The sequence below is a fragment of the Myotis nattereri genome (assembly GCF_964212035.1).
Source record: "Myotis nattereri genome assembly, chromosome: 2".
NCBI classification, from domain to species: domain Eukaryota; kingdom Metazoa; phylum Chordata; class Mammalia; order Chiroptera; family Vespertilionidae; genus Myotis; species Myotis nattereri.
Window position 1 is genome coordinate 38,591,040 of NC_138076.1, and position 20,425 is coordinate 38,611,464.

The following is a 20,425-nucleotide window of genomic DNA, read 5'->3' on the forward strand; positions in this document are numbered from 1 at the left end:
CACTTCATTCAAAAATTTATAAATACCTTGGCTTGAATTATTTCATCAATATGATTTTCTAATGGGTCATTCTAACTTGAATTCCAAAGAATGCTACACAGCTATATATTTTTAAAGTACAAACTGAAATAAGCTAGCATTTAAGTCAAATAATCCAAGGCGGTGACTTAAGATAATTAAATAAATTGGTAAATAGTTTTCTATATACATTGTTTATAGATTTACCATTGTTTAAATTATTTTCTATTTTCTGTTATTTAAATAATTCCATATGATTTATCATTTGTTTAAAACTTAACTTTTTATATAGTTGGTCTTTCTGAAATCTGGAAATTTGAAAAATATTCACATGTGTTTTATGAAATGCTGATTATTTTTACATTGTCTTTAAATTAGAACTGCTAATATGGACAATAAACTAGCTCTAATAATGGCTTGAAGTGAACGGCCTGTGAATAGGATTTTTTTAGATGGTAACAATTAAATACATGTAACCAGAAAAAACATCTTTAATGTGTGTGTGTGTGTGTGTGTGTGTGTGTGTGTGTGTGTATGACTTGACGTCCATCCCTTGGGCCATATCATTTTGTGATACGGAACTGCTCTTTCTTCAGGTGTTCAGGCTCTTCTTTTAGAGGGAGCTTCATTCAGTCTTCTCTCTCCCTCTCTATCTGTGTGCCTGTGTGTGTACGATGTTAACCACTGGTAAGGGTTCCTGGGTGAGTTTAATATCTGGCTACAAGGCCGGATGCCACCCCCAGAGTAAACTTCCCAGGGAGTGCGAATAAGGACAATTGTCCCCTGGGCCTGGACAGGGCGCCCAAGATTCCCAGGCCTCCCTAAGCCTGTTCTGCTAGGCGCCCAGGCGACATCGGACGCAGCTTCCTGTTGGGGTATTCTTACAGTGCATGGAGGTAACTATTAGTTTTTGAATGGACATCCAGTTTTATCCACATAACCAAATATTTTAATTTTAAGGACAATTGTCAACAGGCTTAGAGGACCCAGGCTCAGTGTCACTGATGCACTCCAGGGTGAAACAGTCAGCATTCTCAGATACTATGTCCAGTAAGACAAGACCCCACACGCGCACAACGCACGCACACGGACCTGCTGACCCCTGTGCACTGGCCTGGCGTGTGCCCCGTGCGTGTCTGCTGTGGTGCACACGGCCGAGCTCAGCGAGCACGACAGAGACCAGGAGAGGAGCTGGCAGCGCAGAGCCCAGCTGTTGCTGAGGCTGCCAGCGGCGCCAGAGGAGGAACCTGCTGGCACCGACCCTCCCGCTCCCCACCAGCTGCCGCGCAGCCTCCGCGGCGGTTCCTCCTCTCAGCCCAAGGCAACCCCTGCGGGAGTGTCAACTCTGATTTTTTTTTTTTTAAAGAAAAAGCCCCCACCTCCCTCGCCGCAGGCCCCGCCGCCCCGGCGGCAGTAGCGCGCCGCACGCCCAGCGCGGAGCCGCCGCAGCGGCCGGAGCGCGCGGAGGGAGCCGGGAGGTGAGGGTCGCGTCCCCGCGGTGGGCGCCGCCCTGCCCGCCGCCGCCGCCGCCGCCGCCGCCGCACCATGACCGCTCTGAGCGCTGGTGTCACAGGTTGGTCACGGCCTCCCGCAGCCCGGGTGCGCGTCGGTCACCTTCGCCCAGGCTGGGCCCAGGCGGGCGGGGACGGGTGGGGCGAGGGCCCGGCCCCGGGGGAGGAAAGGGCGCCCCCACCCGCGGCGGGGAAGGGGCGCGGGCCGCCGAGATGCGCCTCCCAGCCCCGGCCTCCGAAGCGCGCGGGTGGGCGCTGGCAGCCCCGGGCCCGCAGACCTCGGCCCTCCCGCGGGCGTCAGGGTGGCAGGTGGTTGGGGATGGGTGGGTTCCTGGGCCCGGCTGCCCCCGAGGAGGAATGCGCAGGGTCGGCACCCACCGACTCCAGCAGGTTTCAGGAGGGGCCTGGGCCTTGCCTGTCCCAGCCCTCGCTCCTGCGGGCTGCTCTGGGCTCCATGTCAGTCATTTGATGAATTGCCCTGGCTGAGCAGCTCTCATGAGGGTGGCCACACAGCAAGCAAAACGCTGGGCTGCCAAAGCAACACCATTTTGTCTTTGAGCCCTTAGGAAACTGGTGTGCACCTCCAGGCTCAGATCTCCAGGTGGGCCCGGAGCCCTGAGCAATGGGGGGCTATCCTACTGCCTGGAATTTTCCCCTGTGAGAATGGTGGAAAACTCTGAACACAGATCCTGATAAATTCTGGAAATATCATGGGATAACTTCCAATCTCAGGCATATTTTTTCAGGGAATATATTATTACTTATACACTCACAAGTTCAGGCCTCTGGGCCATAGTATGAATATTGTGTAGGTCATCAATAGGTCATCAATAGGCCGGTGTTTCCTTGGTGGTGAAATGGGAAGTGGGTACCAGTGATTGTGCATAAGAAGGCTAAGGTTGGAGACCTCTCATAGGGATCGGAAATGAACAGGTGGCTATTTTTAAAAATTTATGACTCCTGTTTTCATAGCTACAACTGTGATTTCATTTGAAATTAAGTAGAAGAGGAGAGGGTAGATTTATGGACGTTATCATTGAGGCAGACATTCAACAGGAGTGGGGTTTTTTTACAGTCAGAGGTTAAGTTTCATCAGTTCTAAATTAAAAACCATGGCTTCTCAAATCTCTACAACAACAAACATTTGTTTCCTCACTGGTTGGCTTTCATTCTGTGGGCCTTTCTGTGGTGTATTTTGAGCCAGCTATTGCTAAAACCAACCAGAGTGAAGGAAAAATCAGTCTTGGAAGAACATTTTTCAAATGATCAGGCCCCTGGGACCCTGTTATGTGTTCATAGAAGACTTGACATCTTGGCAGAACAGTTATGCTGACACTGATAAGGACTATACTAGAAGCTCCATAGAAGTTGAAGACAAGTCATGTCTTGTGAGTTGGCGGTAATGTAGTTATAACTTTGGCTATGATTTGTAAGATATTCAAAAGAGGAAAATGTTATACTTTTAAAAGAAGACCTATTCAAAATCGTATCATTTGCTTGCAGTTTAGAGAACTGAAGATTTGAGTGGCGTTTTCTTCTTCTTTGGGTATGGAATTTCTTTGAAATGTTTTCCATTTGCTTTGCTTTTCTGCATACATATGTGTGTGTGCATGCACATCTTGGTACACATCATTGTACATCACCATTGATAAACAATAACACTTATCAATGATGCTGAGATAATTTCAGAATCTTCATGGCGATGTAAAATTATCCCAGGGGAAAATAATCACGTGGATTTAGAATTTCGGAAGAAAAAAAAATTACATATACCCACAGCACTATATTCTAATTGTAAGCCAGGCACCAGGCCAGGAGCCAGGGATTCAGTGAGGAAATAAATGAACCCACACCCTAAGAATCTGTCAGGAAAGACAAATCTCTAATTAAGTGGATAGACAGTGAGGTATCCTATTTTCTAGTTTTGATTTGGAAGCTATGACATTCAGTTTAAAGAAATTATGAATTGTTCCTCCAAAATGGTATCAAAATTTTAGAGTTTGACTATCATGTTATATGATTCTTACCTGTCTCAAGGACTTGTGCAAGAAGTTTTTGCACCTTCAAAACTCTGTGCAAACATTTAATATTTAATTTATCCTTTAAATTTTAAAATAGCTGGACATGATAGAAATGACAGAAATGGTCAGAAGCAGAGAATAAACACCCATTGTCCTTGCCAAGCTAACCAAAGGATTGTAATAATTGTGTATTTGCTCTATCCTTTTAAAGACTGCATATTTTGTGTAGTTGTAGTAATGGTATTGTACAATTTTTATACTGGTTTTTCCATTTAATATTTATCATAAGCATTTTTCATGTTTCTATAGGATTTTATTACTTAGAAAATTGTAAAGGCTATCTAAGAAGACTATCCCCCATGAATACAGCCTCACTTATGTAGCCATACTTCTGTCATTGGAGAGTTACGGTTCCTAGTTTTTCATCATTATGAATGTCTTGATAGATTGTTAGAGTATAGGGATTTATTTCTAGTTAATGTTGTATTTTTCATGGTATATTCAAAACAATGTTATTTCTGGAATATGGAATGTTTAGATTATGGATATATAAATTATTACGTATATATCATACACATACATTATGGATATGTGCATATCTTCAAGTTGGTTTCTTAAATATTTATGAATAAGATGTTTTCTGAGATAGATATGCTTTTTTTTATTTGTGGATCACTTTCCCTCTTTTACAGGAGTAAAAGGAGATAAAATAATAGCTTAGCTTAGACTAAAGAGCTTTGCGTTATATAAAGACTTGCCCTTTAACAAATTCATATATAATCCATATTGATAAAATGTACCTCTTAGAGTAAAATCAACATAGGAATGCTATAAAAGTAGTAAGCTGGAAAAAAAAGTAAATGCTAGGTTTTTTTTAGGAAAAAGGAGTTTTGAGCTCCAGAGTATACCTATGCTTTGTTGCTTTTCTATTCAGACTTCAAATAAATGATCAAAGCAATTTATATAGTGAGAAACTTGTACCCCACAGGTACAGGGAGAAGAACTCTGTTCGCTCCCAGGCTATAGGCTACAAGGCATTTCTCATAGATTCAGTACAGATGGAACTGGCCTAATAAAACTAATGGTAAAACTAAGGTTCAGGTCACAAGTCTCTTTCTAAGAGAGTTGTACAAAAAATAAGGAACTTAGCTCCCTGCAGAACCGCTTGGGGTGAAGGGGTGAAGACGGAAGTTGGGAACATTCTGTAGCTAAGACAGAATTACTTGACTTCTGAAGCAATTTTTCTGTAAGAACTCAGGGCAAGTGAAGCCACCCAAAATGGAAAATGCTCAGATGACAGGAACTGAATCCACGAGTCCAGAGATGGGGCAGGAGTGGGGTTCTGTGGAGGGAGCCCAGGAGAATCAGAAGGTGAAAGTTTGGAACACTGCAGCCAAGGGAATCTCTGATGTGGAGCTTAAGAGTTAGACATCTCCATTTATGCAAAGGAAAGAATCAAAAGAGCACTGTGTTTGGGGCGAGGATGATGAGTGTGGAAGACAGCCAACAGAGACACACACATGCTCTTCCTGACAGGGAGATCAGAGCAAACAGAACACAAGTGTTCTAAGTGACACGCAATAATTATCTTCTTTTAGATGAAGATGATCTCATCCAAATAAGCTGATGATTAGTTATCATGGACCAGGATAAATTAGTAAAAAGTGGTCAACATATAGATATAAACTGTTGAACACTTTGAATTTGAAAGGAAAATTTTAAAGGAAAATATCCTATTGGTATTCTAGTAAAAAAAAAAAAAAATTGCCTATTCCCAAAGGGAAAACTTAGACTGGCTTGATATATCCTCTCCAAACTGAAATATCAACAAGCAGAAAAATAATATCCTGAAATATACTAGAACAGTTCTTTTATGATACTAATATTTGTCAAAAGGGCAATATAAAAAAGGTGAAGAAATACCTAATAAGCAAGTGCTATCAAAAAAAAAAGTAAAGTAGAAGTATGTAAATATCAGAACAATTGTTCCAAAAGTAATTAAATGAAAATTTTTTAAGTAATAGGAGTTACTATCTTTAAGAAAATTATATTTACAAGCCTCTTCTATACTGGGGTCCAAACCCAGCGGGTCCAGGGGTCCCCAAAGGTGTGGACGGAGTCGGCGAAGAAGGAATGACACGGAGACAGCGTTCAATTGATCAGCAGCCTAGCCAGGATCTCCAGCCAAGTTCTGGTCTGGATCTCCAGTGAAGTTCTGTTTAGGATCTCCAGCCAGGTTTTGTGTCCATGTTCTCTTGCTAGATTCTCCAGCCAGGTTCTCCAGGTTATCCAGCCAGGTTCTATAGCCATGTTCCCTCGCTAGGTTCTACAGCCAGGTTCTGTCCAGGTTCTCCAGCCAGGTTCAGTCACCAGGTTCTAGTCAGGTTCTCTTGCCAATTTCTGTAGTCAGGTTCAGTCCAGGATCTTTTGCCATGTTCTCTCGCTAGGTTCTGTCTCTAGGTTCTGAGGCCAGTTTCTGTGCAGGATCTTTTGCCATGTTCTCTCCAGCGAAGTTCTTCTGTCTCTAGAGAACGTTCTGTGTAGGTTCTGTGCCAATTTCTGTCTCTCTCTGTCTTCGTTCTGTCTTCTTACATCTGTATTTATACCAGTTGATTCCAATCCTATCAATCTCTATTTCAAAGGTTAGGGCGTTTCTTATCTCCATTCCAGGGAGTAAAGATTATGTAGCTTAAGCATGATTGTTCGTAGTTAAAGTGATTAATTACCCACCTGGCACTTAGTTAAGAGGTTTTATTCCCTCCCTAACTTCAGGGGAAAATCCCTATCTGGGGAAACAACCTTTCTCAGAGACCTTGGTTAAAACACATAGTGCCAAGAAGGTGAGCAAACATATTAAGAACAGTATGCCATATATGCCAGGTCCCTTGAAACAGCAAGCATGGACTGGCTCCCGGCACTTCTATATACTAATTTTCATAGCCTTATAATATGTACTGCTGAAAGTATTCTTGTGTGTATTTATTGGAAGACATGGCCCATAGATGCAGTGTTTCTGAGAAGGGTTCTATGACCTAAGATGGGATAAGGAATCATTTCAGCTTAGGAAGTAAATAACAAAATAGAAGTAGAGAGGAAAAGAGAGAAGATAGAAATGTGAATGGATTCACTAAAAATTAGGAAAACTTAAGATGTAGTAGAAAAAATAACTAAGAACCATAGCACTGTGATCTTTAAGGCATGTTAATCTGTAGTTATCTAAAGGATGTATTAGCCTGTCAAAAAGTAAGAATTAAGTCAAGAATAGGAGAAAAATTAGAATGGGAGTCAGTAAAGGAAGGTATTAGAGAAATCAGGGATGAAATTCTGAGGATGAGTTAACTGGAATCAGACAGACTCCAGTGATGGAAATGGAGAGGTAGACAGTAGAGATTTATCAATAGAACAAATGCTAACAGATCTTGGTGACCAAACCAAAAAATGAATGGGAATGATGAGTAAAGAATAAATCCAGGACTTTAAGCTTGGGTGATTGTGGCATTTTAGTTTTTATTTTGTTATGCCTAGATAAAACAACTAATTACATCTTTATCATTCAGTTAGCTGTAAATCTTTTGTTTCATTATTTAAAAAATTATTCTCTTTTAATATTTTTATGAAATTTATAGATCAGTTTCATGTATTACTTCTGGAGCAGAGGAAGGATCAATAATACTTCTTATTGTTGAAAGTACAAATTCTGGGAGCCTGTATCAGACAAGATACAAGACAAGATACAAGAGATGGTTGAAAATACTATTGAATATATTACAAAATTTGTCTGAGGTTAAAAAATATCATAGATAAAGTGAAATAAGTCAGTCAGAGAAAGACAACTATCACATGATCTCACTCATATGTGGAATCTAAGTAACAAAATAAACTGATGAAAGGAGTGGGACCAGAGACATGGAGGCATAAAACTGAGTGCGGAATCCCGGAGGGAAGGCGGGGGTGGGGGTGGGTGTTGGGGATGGGGGTGTAGGGTTAGGGGTGGGAGGGGTGTGTGTGTGGGGGGAGTAATCAACCAAGGACCTTGTATGCATATATGCATGGTCCATGGACATAGACAATGGGGTGGTGAGGGCCTGGGGTGGGGGTGGGATGGGCTGGTGGGGGTCAATGAGGGGAAATGGGGGGATAAATGTAATACTTTCAACAATAAAGAATTATTTAAAAAATATCATAAATAATTTAAAACTGGGATAGGCATTTTTCAAACATGGAAACTTGCTTAACTATTTCTCCCAAGAGCTAAAGAGATTAAGATAAGCATTGTAAATAAGGAATTTAAATTTTCAGCTATAGAGCTTGATGGATTTAGAAACACCTTTCATTAAATTATTCTTTCTATATCCCTCAATTCAATGTATATCAATATATATGGAGTAAAAAGATATTAAACTCTGGAGAACCTAAAAACAAACTTTCTCGCCTGGCCAGCATGGCTCAGTGGTTGAGTGTTGAGCTATGAACTAGGAGGTTGCAGTTCGATTTCTGGTCAGGGCATATGCCCAGGTTGTGGGCTCCATCCCCAGTGTGGGGTGTTCAGGAAGCAGACAATCAATGATTCTCTCTCATCTTGATGTTTCTATCTCCCTCTCCCTCTCCCTCCCTCTCTGAAATGAATAAAAATACAGAGGGGCCTTGACTTACGAGTTTAATTCGTTCTGAGCCCAAGCTCGTTAAGGAGCTTATTAACTCAAATTACTCTATCAACTCAATGCAAAAAATCGGCCGAGAGACAGCTGGTATCTCAAAAAACTTGTTAGTCGGGACACTCGTATGTCAAGGCCCCACTGAATACTTAAAAATTAAAAATAAAAAGAAATAAAACCAACTTTCTACTTTTTAGTAAATAAAATATTAAAACATTTAAAAAAGTGACTCAACCCTGACCGGTTTGGCTCAGTGGATAGAGCGCCGGCCTTCGGACTCAAGGGTCCCAGGTTCGATTCCAGTCAAGGACATGTACCTTGGCTGCGGGCACATCCCCAGTAGGGGGCGTGCAAGAGGCAGCTGATCGATGTTTCTCTCTCATTGATGTTTCTGACTCTATCCCTCTCCCTTCCTCCCTGTAAAAAAATCAATAAAATATATTTAAAATAAAAAACTAAAAAACTGACTCAGTTGAACTAAGGCAATTTGCTTTTGCTTCCCTTCTTTCAATAAATGAATAGCTATTTAAAGGTATGTTTTAAACTAGAAAATTATAGTAGAACTAGTGGCCCAGTGCATGAAATTCATGCGGGAGTGGAGGGGGTGCCCTCAGCCGGCCTTCACCCTCTCCAATCTGGGACCCCTTGGGGGATGTCCAACTGCTAAACCGGCAGTTGGACATCCCTCTCACAATCCGGGACTACTGGCTCCTAACCACTCGCCTGCCTGCCTAATTGCCCCTGACCACTTCTGCCTGCCAGCCTGATCACTCACTAACCACTCCCCTGCCAGCCTGATTGATTCCTAACTGCTCCCCTGCCAGCCCGATTGCCCCCAACTGCCCTCCCCTGCTGGCCCAGTCACCCCCAACTGCCCGCCCCTGCTGGCCTTATGGCCCCAAACTGCCCTCCTCTGCTTGCCTGATGGCCGCTAACCATCTCTGCCTTGGCCCCCACCACTATGGCTGGGGTGACCAAGGAAGCCAAGCCTCCAGCCACTCTTGGGCCTGCTCCGTGGCTCTGGCCAACGCTGCCATCTTTGTCACGTCAATTTGCATATCCCCTCCTTATTGGCTGTGGGTGCTGCCATTTTTATCGCGTAGGGATGGTTAATTTGCATATTACTCTTTTATTAGGATATTTAAGAAAAAACAAATACCTTAGTAATTTTATAAGGCAAAAATTTATTCTTGTATATAAAATATATTCCATATATTTTAGAAAATTCTGAAGTTTTCTGAAGAAAAGTTAAAAATAGAACATACTGTGCATACATAGTTATACATCAAAATTTTTGTCTCAGATTTCTATTTTGCTGTTTTGCTTATAACAAGTCTATCTATTTTCCCTCCTCTGCCTCACAACCAATCTTGATTATGCACAGTAAACTCTATAGGTATTAAAATGATCTCCTGAGCATCTGGACCAGTGATCTCATCACTAGTTGGGACCACTGCTGGGAAGGTGTGTAAGAATCACCCAGGGAGTGTTTTAAAAAAATACCATTTCCCATGCTCTACTATGGGAGCTTCTGATTTAGTATGTCAGAGGTGAAGGATGAGTGTGGTTGAAAATGTTTAAAAACCCTTGGGTGATTCAATGTTAAGCAGTCTTTGGAAACAACTATTTTTTTTTAATATTATGAACTCTGTTCTACACATTTATTTTTAAAGTACAGTTGACATTCAATATATTAGTCTCAGGTTTACAATATAGTGGTTAGACATTTATACGACTTCTGAAGTGATCCCCCCACCCCCGCACCATATATAATTACTACAATATTACTGACTACATTTCCTATACTGTACTTTACAGCCTCATGACTATTTTAAAAAAAGTATGCTTTTATTGATTTGAGAGAGAGAGAAAGGGAGAGGAAGAAAGAGAGAAACATTTATGACAGAGAAACATCATTTGTCTGCCTCCTGCATGCCCCCTACTGGGGATTGAGCCCACAACCTGGGCATGTGCTATGACTGGGAATCCAACCAGTGATCTCTTGATGCATAGGACAACTCTCAACCAAATGAGGCACACTGGCCAGGGCCCTGTGACTAATTTGTAACTGCCAATTTGTACTTTTTAATTCCTTCACCTTTTTCACCTAGCCCCCCAATCCTCCTCCCACCTAGCAACCATCAGTTTGTTCTCTGTATCTATGAGTCTGTTTCCATTTTGTTTGTTTATTTTGTTACATTCCACATATAAGTGAAATCATGTGGTATTTGTCTTTGTCTTACTTATTTCGCTTAGCATAATACTATCTAGGTCATGGAAACTACTATTTTAAACCACTTGCCTTCTGTGGCCAAACTTTATGGATTCATATTACAAAATTAAACAACCACACATCCACAGAAAATTGATAACTCCTTTCAATTTTCCATACAATTTAAGTACAGTGTGGAAAAGTTTTGAAAACCATTATTTTAAACCATTCACTTTCTTTGTCCAACCTTTGCAAACTTACTACAAGATGAACTAACCACAATAAAAATAGATGATCTCCTTTTTTGATTTTCATAATCTTTAAATGATAGTGGCCATTTATCAAAATAAAATGTCTTTCACTGCACTATTGGATGATGAGAATCATCGAAGGCTCTGCCTTTGGGTGGGAGACCCTTTTGGGGACTACTCTGAGATTAGGAACCTTGACCTTACAAAATCATATGATCAACCTGTGGTAATTTTTAACTCTGACATTTTTCTTTAAAAATGTTTTAAACCTACACTGTACCCAGAATAACTCACAACATTATAAATGCATAATATCCTTTTTAAAAGTGAAAGACAAGGACTTGTTAAATGGATTTACTGAATTTTCTGAGTAAAGATGGAGAGAGGCTGCTCAGCCTACATGTGCAAACTGATCGCTTCAATCTGTAATCAATGCTACAGTAACTTAGGTGACATAAATACAGCTTCATTCCGTCTCCTACTGCTTGGATGCTTTAGTTTGGCATGCAGGGTGCAACAACAAACAGATGGCGGGCCATCATAGTGTATCCTGAATTCCTTTAGCAAATCCAATAATTTTTAAAGGTCAAAGAAAATTCAATTTTCACAGTTAAAAATAAAAAAGAAACAGAACAGAATCCTTGGCAAAGTAATGACACTGTTTTAAGGTATTTGTAAAAAGAACTGGAAAAAAAATAATGTGCTTCTTTTTTGGGGATTTAGTAAGTAGACTCAATATAAAAAGCAGAGAACTATTTTCTGTTTTTAATCAGTGTGTTGACAAAAGGAAAAGGGAAAAGAAGAGCCTGTGTTTGGAGATGGTCTTTTGAAATGTTTGGCTTCCTTTGTTCAGTAGCCCATCTTGGGTGGCCCTTGAAGACCTGCTGAGGCTGGACCATGCATATAACACTGTTTTTGCAGGGCTATATCCTGATTTAGTAAGGGCCAAGACATAGATGAAGCACCCAGATGAAAAGTGCATTTGGAGGCAGAGCAAGGCCAGGGAGATGGTTGCTGTTACCCTAGGTGTCAAAATTTCAGTGGAGTCCTAGTTCTCCTGCTAAAGTGGTCTGTTCTGCTACATCACTGGGCAGATATGGAACCTGGGTGGTTTTAAGAGAGTAAACAACTCAGCTGCCTGCCTGTCTCTAAGCAGAAGCCTGATTAGAAAGAAGGAAAGATGCATTTAGCCTCTGAGAGTTCATGAACAGAGGAGAGTGAGGAGAAGCTTGCTTGGGAGTGGCTTGAAAGGACTGGCATTGGCCCTGACCGGTTTGGCTCAGTGGATAGAGCTTCGGCCTGCGGACTGAAGGGTCCCGGGTTCGATTCCAGTCCGGGGCATGTACCTTGGTTGCGGGCAAATCCCCAGTGGGGTGTGTGCAGGAGGCAGCTGATCGATGTTTCTCTCTCATCGATGTTTCTAACTCTCTATCCCTCTCCCTTCCTCTCTGTAAAAAATCAATAAAATATATATTTTTTTTAAAAAAAGGACTGGCATTGTAGTTCTAGGGGTAGCCATGATGTAACTTAATTTCACTGTTTAGATTTGGGAGAGGCAAGAATTGGAGACTGCTTGCCTTTGATCTCTGGGAAAGAAGACTCTATTCATAAAGGCATGGAAAGGTCAGATTGAAAGACATGGCCAACCCTGGCCGGTGTGGCTCAGTTGGTTGAGCATCATCCCAAGCACTGAGAGGTCACTGCTTTGATTCCCAGTCAAGGCACATGCCGGGGTTGTGGGCTCGATCCTCAGTAGGGGGAATGCAGGAGGTAGCAGATTGATATTACTCTCTCTCATTGATCTATCTCTCTTTTCCTCTCTCTTGTTCTCTCTCTAAAACATCAATAATTTATATATATATATATATATATATATATATATATATATATGTATGTATATGGTGATTCTTTAAAAAAAAGGAAAGACAGCTGAATACCTAGGGCGTAAAGATCAGAAATTGACCTCAGGCAGGGCATCTACCCTCTCTAAACCTCAGTTTTATCTGTGAAGTAGGAATAATAGAAAACCAGTCCCACTGCGGATGGCAAAAAAGTACATGAGATAATTCACTCAAACATCAGTCTCACACATCATAAATCCTCAGCAAATGTTAGATATGATTTGTTTAAACTTAACAATTATTTTCATATTTTACTCATTTCAAAGAATTACAAACGAAATTTGTCATTTTTGCACAGCATTTTAATTTTACAAAAGTTCTTGAGGTTCAAAAGTAAGAATCAAATTCTCCACACCATCTCTCCCTTTCTCCCCTATCTCTGTTCTCCCAACAAAACATACTCACTGGGTTCTAAGCTTGCTGTCAGCTCATGTGGATCTGGGCAAGGTTGCCTCAGACTTTTAATCTGTACAATGGGAATAATACTAAAAAATTTCAGAGATGTATTAAAGCCTTGGAATAGAGCCTGGCCCAGAGCCAGCTTTCAATAAACATTTGATATCATCTTGCAAGTGAAAAATATATATAATATTTAAGCTTGATTCTCTTCTAAAATTCTACACAGTAGTTGATGGACCATCACCCTACCCTAAGAATTGATAAAATGCATAACATTAGGAACAGCTTCAAGAGTGTGATAAATTCTATCACTGGAAGTCTTTTGGATTGTAATCTATTGCAAACTTTCAGACAGTCCAGAAGTCCTTTTTGCAAACTCCATGATGTGTAGTCATTCTCTTTGAGAATATCCAGAAAAGAGCTTACCACCTCTCCAGATAGCCCAACGTGTTACTGGAAACTTTGAGATTAAACAGGTGTGTTTTTTTGTTGTTGTTGTTGCATAAATAGCTACCAATTACTAAATTCTGTTGATAACTTCCATTTAGTCGGGATTCTCCTTGCTGGGATAACAAACACTACAAAACAAAATCACCCCATTGATTATGTTCTGAACTTGGATTATTAGTATGGCAGGATTTCTCTCAACAAATCCCTTCTTCCTGCTCTAGTACATTCTCTGCAAAAACATACAATTTTTTACCCATGTGTCATAAGTGGAATTATTTTCTAGTTTTCACATTCTCAGCATAGTCAGTCAAGAATTTCTGAGACTAAGCCCTAGCTGGTTTGGCTCAGTGGATAGAGTGTCAGCCTGTGGACCCTGGGTTTGATTCTGGTCAGGGGCGTGTACCTCAGTTGCAAGCAGTTTCCCAGCCTGGCCCCTGGTCAGGCATGTGCAGGAGGCAACCAGTTGATGTATTCCTCTCAAATCAATATTTCTCTGTCTTTCCCTCTCTCTTCCACTCTCTCTAAAAATCAATGGAAAAATAACCTCAGGTGAGGCTAAAAAAGAAAAAAAAAGAAAAAGACTTTCTGAGACTAAAACTAACTCTAGGAAACTAAGAAATCTGTCATATTTAAGAAATAAAGACAACTTTCTATTTATGCTGGGGTCCAGCCCCAGCGGGTCCAGGGGTTCCCCAAAGGTGTGGATGGAGTCGGCGAAGACTATCCACCCTCTTCCTACGGTGGAGTCCTATCCATCCCGAGAGTGGGGCTTACCTAGGGGTCCCTGTTCAGGCGCCATATGCTGGGGTCCAACCCCAGCAGGTCCAGGGATCCCCAAAGGTGTGGACGGAGTCGGCGAAGAAGGAATGACACGGAGACAGCGTTCAGTTGATCAGCAGCCTAGCCAGGATCTCTAGCCAAGTTCTGGTCAGGATCTCCAGCGAAGTTCTGTTTAGGATCTCCAGCCAGGTTCTGTGTCCATGTTCTCTTGCTAGATTCTCCAGCCAGGTTCTCCAGGTTCTCCAGCCAGGTTCTGTCCAGGTTCTCCAGCCAGGTTCAGTCACCAGGTTCTAGTCAGGTTCTCTTGCCATGTTCTATCCAGGTTCTGTAGCCAGGTTCTGTCCAAGATCTTTTGCCATGTTCTCTCGCTAGGTTCTCTCTCTAGGTTGTGTGGCCAGTTTCTGTCCAGGATCTTTTGCCATGTTCTCTCCAGTGAAGTTCTTCTGTCTCTAGGTTCTGTGTAGGTTCTGTGTCTAGGTTCTGTGTCTAGGTTCTGTGTCTAGGTTCTGTGGCCAGTTTCTGTCCAGGATCTTTTTCCATGTTCTCTCCAGCGAAGTTCTTCTGTCTCTAGGTTCTGTGTCTAGGTTCTGTGTCCTGTTACATCTGTATTTATACCAGTTGATTCCAATCCTATCAATCTCTATTCCAAAGGTTAGGGCGTTTCTTATCTCCATTCTAGGGAGTAAAGATTATGTAGCTTAAGCATGATTGTTCATAGTTAAAGTGATTAATTACCCGCCTGGCACTTAGTTTAGGGGTTTTATTCCCTCCCTAACTTCAGGGGAAAATCCCTATCTGGGGAAACAACCTTTCTCAGAGAGGTGACCTTGGTTAAAACACATAGTGCCAAGAAGGTGAGCAAACATATTAAGAACAGTATGCCATATATGCCAGGTCCCTTGAAACAGCAAGGATGGACCGGCTCCTGGCATATTTACTTGTTAATAAGATCATTAGATTGGAGTTAAATGCCTTTTTCTCATTTTTCCCCCCTAAAATTCAGAGGAAAGGCAATAAAAGCATAATAGAATATTTTTAGGACTCACCCTCAAGGAAAAAGGCTGGATGAATGAATAATGACTTCAAAAACCTGTAAGTGACATTTAAATAGATTTGATGTGAAGTTTGGTCATTTCTTCCCAAAAAAGAAAAAAAGAAGAAAAAGAAAACATAGACACATTTTTTCAAATGTGTGGCTGGAAAAACTACAAATGAATCACATAGTAAAAATTCAAATTTTAGAGATAAAAAATGTACTATTTTCACAACAATAATTGATGTCAAAAGAATTTCTAATCACCAGGTTGAGTAAGAATATGGTGAAAAAGTTTTCTTTTTATTATTTGTCTATTTTATAATATAATGAAATTTTAATTTAATAGTTCCATACACCACTTGTCTTGGTTCATGTCCTCCCTCATCTCTATGTCTAAGTTTCCTCATCTGTGAAACAGTTCTAAGAATTGAGTTACATGATGTATGACATTCTTAAAGTAGGCCTGGCACAAGATGAGCTCTCAGTAAACATTTTTAAAATTTTATCTTTATTGTTGAAAGTATTATAGATGTCCCTTTTGTGTGTTTTCCTATTGACCCCTGTACCCTGCACCCACTCCTCCCAGGTCTTCACCACACTATTGTCTATGTCCATGGGCTATGCATATGCTATCTAATAATAGACAAACATGGTAATTAACCATAACTTCGCTACCCTTCCCATTGGCTAATCAACAAGATATGCAAATTAACTGCCAACCAAGATGGTGGCTGGCAGCCAGGCAGCTGAAGCAAACAGGAGGCTTTCTTGCTCCAGTGAAGGAGGAAGCCAAGGTTCCCCGCCTGCCGCTGCTGGGCTCTGAGCTTGCACTCTAAGCAACTATATTGCAATTATAGAAGCTAAACAATCCCCAGGAACCTGCTTTCAGCCGTCAGAGCTGGAGCTGAGACAGTGTTTCAATTATGGAAGCCAAACACCCCAGATACCTGCTTTCAGCAGCCGAGGTCTCAGAGCTGGAGCCGGGCCTCAGAGGTAAAGCCAGCTCTCAGTTCTAGTGACAGCATAGAAGGTAAATAAATCCCAGAAAAAAAAAAAAAGAAAAAAAGAGAGGATGGGAGCTTCAGTCGCCCGCCAGCCTGAAAAAGCCCCTCACCCAGACTGGCCAGGCACCCCAGTGGGAACCTCCACCCTGAAGGGGGTGCGGCAGCTGCAAACAGCCATCATCTCCTCATCCAGGCTGGCCAGGCACCCAAGCAGGACACCCACCCTGATCTGGGACACACTTCAGGGCAAACCATCCGGCCCCAACCCGTGCACCAGGCCTCTATCCTATATAGTAACAGGGTAATATGCAAACTGACCCTAACAGGAGAAGGACTGGGAATAACTGGTCACTATGACACACACTGACGACCAGTGGGCAAACGCTCAATGCAGGAGCTGCCCCCTGGTGGTCAGGGCGCTCTCACATGGGAGGAGCTCTGCTCAGCCACAAGCTAGGCTGATGGCTGCCAGTACAGTGGTGGTGGTGGGAGCCTCTCCTGCCTCCTCAGCAGCGCTAAGGATATCCGACTGCAGTTTAGGCCTTCTCCTCGCTGGCAAGTGCACATCCCCTGAGGACTGCTGGGCTGCCAGAGGGATGTCTGAGTGCCATCTTAGGCCCAATCCCCCGGGGAGCAGACCTAAGCCAGCAGGTGGTCATTCCCTGTGGGGTCCCAGACTGCGAGAGGGCACAAACTGGGCTGAGGAACCCCCCTCCCCCCCAAGTGCACAAATTTTTGTGCACCAGGCCTCTATATACATAAAAGCCTAAGCGACCGGCTGACTGGCTGGTAGCTATGATGCACAATGACCACCAGGGGGCAGATGCTCAATGCAGGAGCTGCCGAGTGACAGCAACTTTGCAGAGTGCCCTCTCGCACTCCAGGACCTCCCGGGAGATGTCGGACTGCTGGTTTCGGCCCAATCCCCGCAGGCCAGGCTGAGGGACCCCACCTGCTGGAAGGACCCTGCTCACTCCACAGATGCCCTTTGAGCCCTGGCGCCAGCCCAGGTGCGGCCGGCTGGGGAGGGACCGTGGGAAGTTGGCTCCAGGGCATGTCCGGCCTGTCTCGCCCAGTCCTGCCCCTCCAGCCACCTTCTAATTAATTTCCTTTCAATGTGCACAAATCCGTGCACCAGGCCTCTAGTATGTATATAAGTTCCCTGGTTAATCTCTCCCCACCCACCCCCACCCCCACCTTCCCTCTGAAGTTGGTCAGTCTGTTCCATGCTTCTATGTCTCTGGATCTATTTTTTTCATTAGATTTCACATATGAGTGAGATCAGGTGATACTTACCTTTCTCTAACTGGCTCTTTTCACTTAGCATAATATGCTCCAGGTCCCTCCATGCTGTTTCAAATGGTAAGAGTTCCTTCTTTCATACAGCCAAGTAGTATTCCATTGTGTAAATGTACCACAGCTTTTTTATCTACTCATTTGCTGATGGGCACTTGGGTTGTTTCCAAATCTTAGCTATTGTAAGTTGTGCTGCTGCTATGAACAGGGGTGCATATATTTTTTTCTGATTGGTGTTTCAGATTTCTTAAACATTTTTGTTGGACAAATCTGTTTTTACATGGCAGTCAACAGAATTTGGGAGGATATCAACTGATGAGCTCACTATTTTACCATGGTAAATAACTCATTTTACAAAATCATTTCATCTCCTTTTTGTGAGATTTATAGTAGGTCTCTCTCTCTCTCTCTCTCTCTCTCTCTCTCTCTCTCTGTGTTTGAGGATTATTTTTTTTTTTTATAAAATAATTGGTTTAGTAAATATTTATTCAATTTTAGAACAGATTCTGTCTTTAATACTTTCCCTTAAATGGTTTTGATTATTAACATCAAAGGCAACTAATTGGTACCACTAAACGGGAGACACTGGGGTTGCTGGAGTCCAGCATGGGCTGTGAGAAGTGAGCTGATGGAAGGAGGTGCAGAGTGCTGAGAGAGTGTGGGACGTGGTTTTCAGTGCCCTTACCAGGGAACCAAGGTGATCTGGGCTTGAAGAATGATGGTAGTTTTAGCCATTCAAGATGGAGTGAGAGTTTTCATTCTTTTTAGATAAAGGCTTAAAAGTGCAGTTGCTGGGCTGTATAATAGTTCTGTGTTTTTGTTTTTTTAAATTTATTTTTATTGTTGAAAGTATTACTGGTGTCCCCTTTTCCCCCCATTGAACCCCTCCACCCCACTCCTGCCCTCCAGGCTTTCACCTCCCTATTGTCTGTGTTCATTGGTTATGCATATAAACTCTTTGGTTAATCTCTTTCCTTCCCCCTTCCCCCTTCCCCCTTTCCCCTTCCCTCTGAGATTCTTCAGTCTGTTCCATGCTTCCTTATCTCTGGATCTATTGTTTCTCTCTCTCTCTCCCCTCCCCTCCCTTCCTTCCACTCTCTCTAAAAATCAGTGCAAAAAAATACCCTTGGTTGAGGATTAACAAAAAAAATTTAAAAATTGATAGTTCTATTTTTAACTTTTTGAGGGGCCCCAATGTTGTCTTCCATAGTGGCTGTACTCTTTTACTGGTAAAGGCCTCAGTTTGTATACATAAGTGACCAGAAGAACAGTGGTTGATTTTGGTGTGTTGTCAGTTGTAGTGACACCTAATGCTTAAAAATAAATCACTGACTTATGTATTCTTTGGGGGCTTTTTAGCATCAAATCGATGCTGTGAGTCTACTAGAGAGGTATGTTTCTCTTGTTTACACTTTTATCCCCAAACTTTAAATCTTTCAGTTAAACAAATCACACACACAAACATAACACTTCATGAGTTAAGTATGGGACTAGGAAGGTCTGCTGTGGGTCTGGCAGCAGACAACAAAGAGGGCACTGCTGGAAGAAGGAGCAGAAGTGGCTTAGAAAGGTTGAAGGATGGTGGGTAATGGTGTGTTTCACCAATTCAAGTAGAGCATGCGGGTACAGGTATGAAAGGAAGTGCAAGTAAACTCAGTGGGACTGTGTCCTTGAAACATCAGGTTAAGTAAAGCAGGCAATTTGTAAGTTCTACAGATGCCTTTGCTGTTCCATGCTGTGTACCCAGCATATATCCCAGTGTCTGATACCATTTGGATGCGTGTATTTTCTGTGTGAATGAATGAGAAAGAGAGGATCAGCTGAGGTTTTTCTGGAGAGACCCTATCAGTGTGTTGGGAAGTTGATTTCTGATATGAAGGACAGGATATATTTAAATGGTTGATATTTGTGGCAGTCCAGATCTGAGGTCCCGTGGCTTAGAAAGGGCTCTAGCAATGGAGATAAAGTGAAAGGGGCCTTGTATACCAATGGAATGAGGAACGACAAAAGAAATCACCTGTGAAAACCTGTGAAAAGAATATCCATGCAGTCCTTCTGCAGATGTGGGACCTTCACGTGGGTCCTGAAAAGCTCAGGGCAGTGGGATCTGGAAATTGAGACTGATATCAAGTCGGCCTGTTGATTTTTAAGTGATGCTGGTGGTGGTATGGCCTATATCTAAGGGAGAAGCAGCATAGATACATGATTCAGTAATAGTAGCTGGACACCAACAGATGGTGGTGGAAATTGTACGAGCAGATGCTCATTTCAGAGGTTGATGAGTATAGAGAACAGACACATGGGACGGTAAGTAAGGGACATGCTGTAAACCATAATTTAGAAGACAGAAGATTCAAAACAGTTTCATGCAAACCCGAGAGGCTTACAAGAAGAAGAAATGACCTATAATGTTGCAACACCTCACAGTTAAAGAAAACTGAATTTATTAGCTTTAATTTGGTCAAGAGAGAGCTGGAATGACCTAAGGAAAGCATATAGCTATCAAAGGATATAAAGCTGGATGTTAACCACTTAAAATAAAACAAATGAACCAAAGTAACTCTTCTGTCTGAGCAAAAGATTTATCAATGAATATATTGTAACTGTGTGGCCTCCTCATACTATTGAATATTTAAATACCAACTACTTTTAAAAAGTGTGACACATCTACTGGAAGCCTTATATTTTTGAATTTAATACAGTACTTTATAAAAGACAATTCTGCAAACAGAAAAAAATATTAGGTTATAAATACATAATGGTGATAAGGCTAAGATACACAGAAGCAATTTCCTATCAAAATAATAAGCTTACCTAGGATACTTAAATATGCCTGCTGTTCTTTATCAGGGGAATAACAGGTTTGCTGCACTCAGATATATTGATTCAAC

At 42.0% G+C, this 20,425-nt stretch overlaps 1 protein-coding gene across 1 annotated transcript in view; it reads left to right on the forward strand.

Moving 5' to 3' along the window:
* The first annotated feature begins 1,195 nt into the window (after window positions 1-1,195).
* Window positions 1,196-20,425, forward strand: part of NALCN (sodium leak channel, non-selective) — a 300,444-nt gene continuing 281,214 nt past the window's right edge. Inside the window, exon 1 of the mRNA XM_081082492.1 lies at window positions 1,196-1,591. The gene's annotated coding sequence lies outside the window, so the exon portion shown is untranslated. The remainder of the gene's footprint in view (window positions 1,592-20,425) is intronic.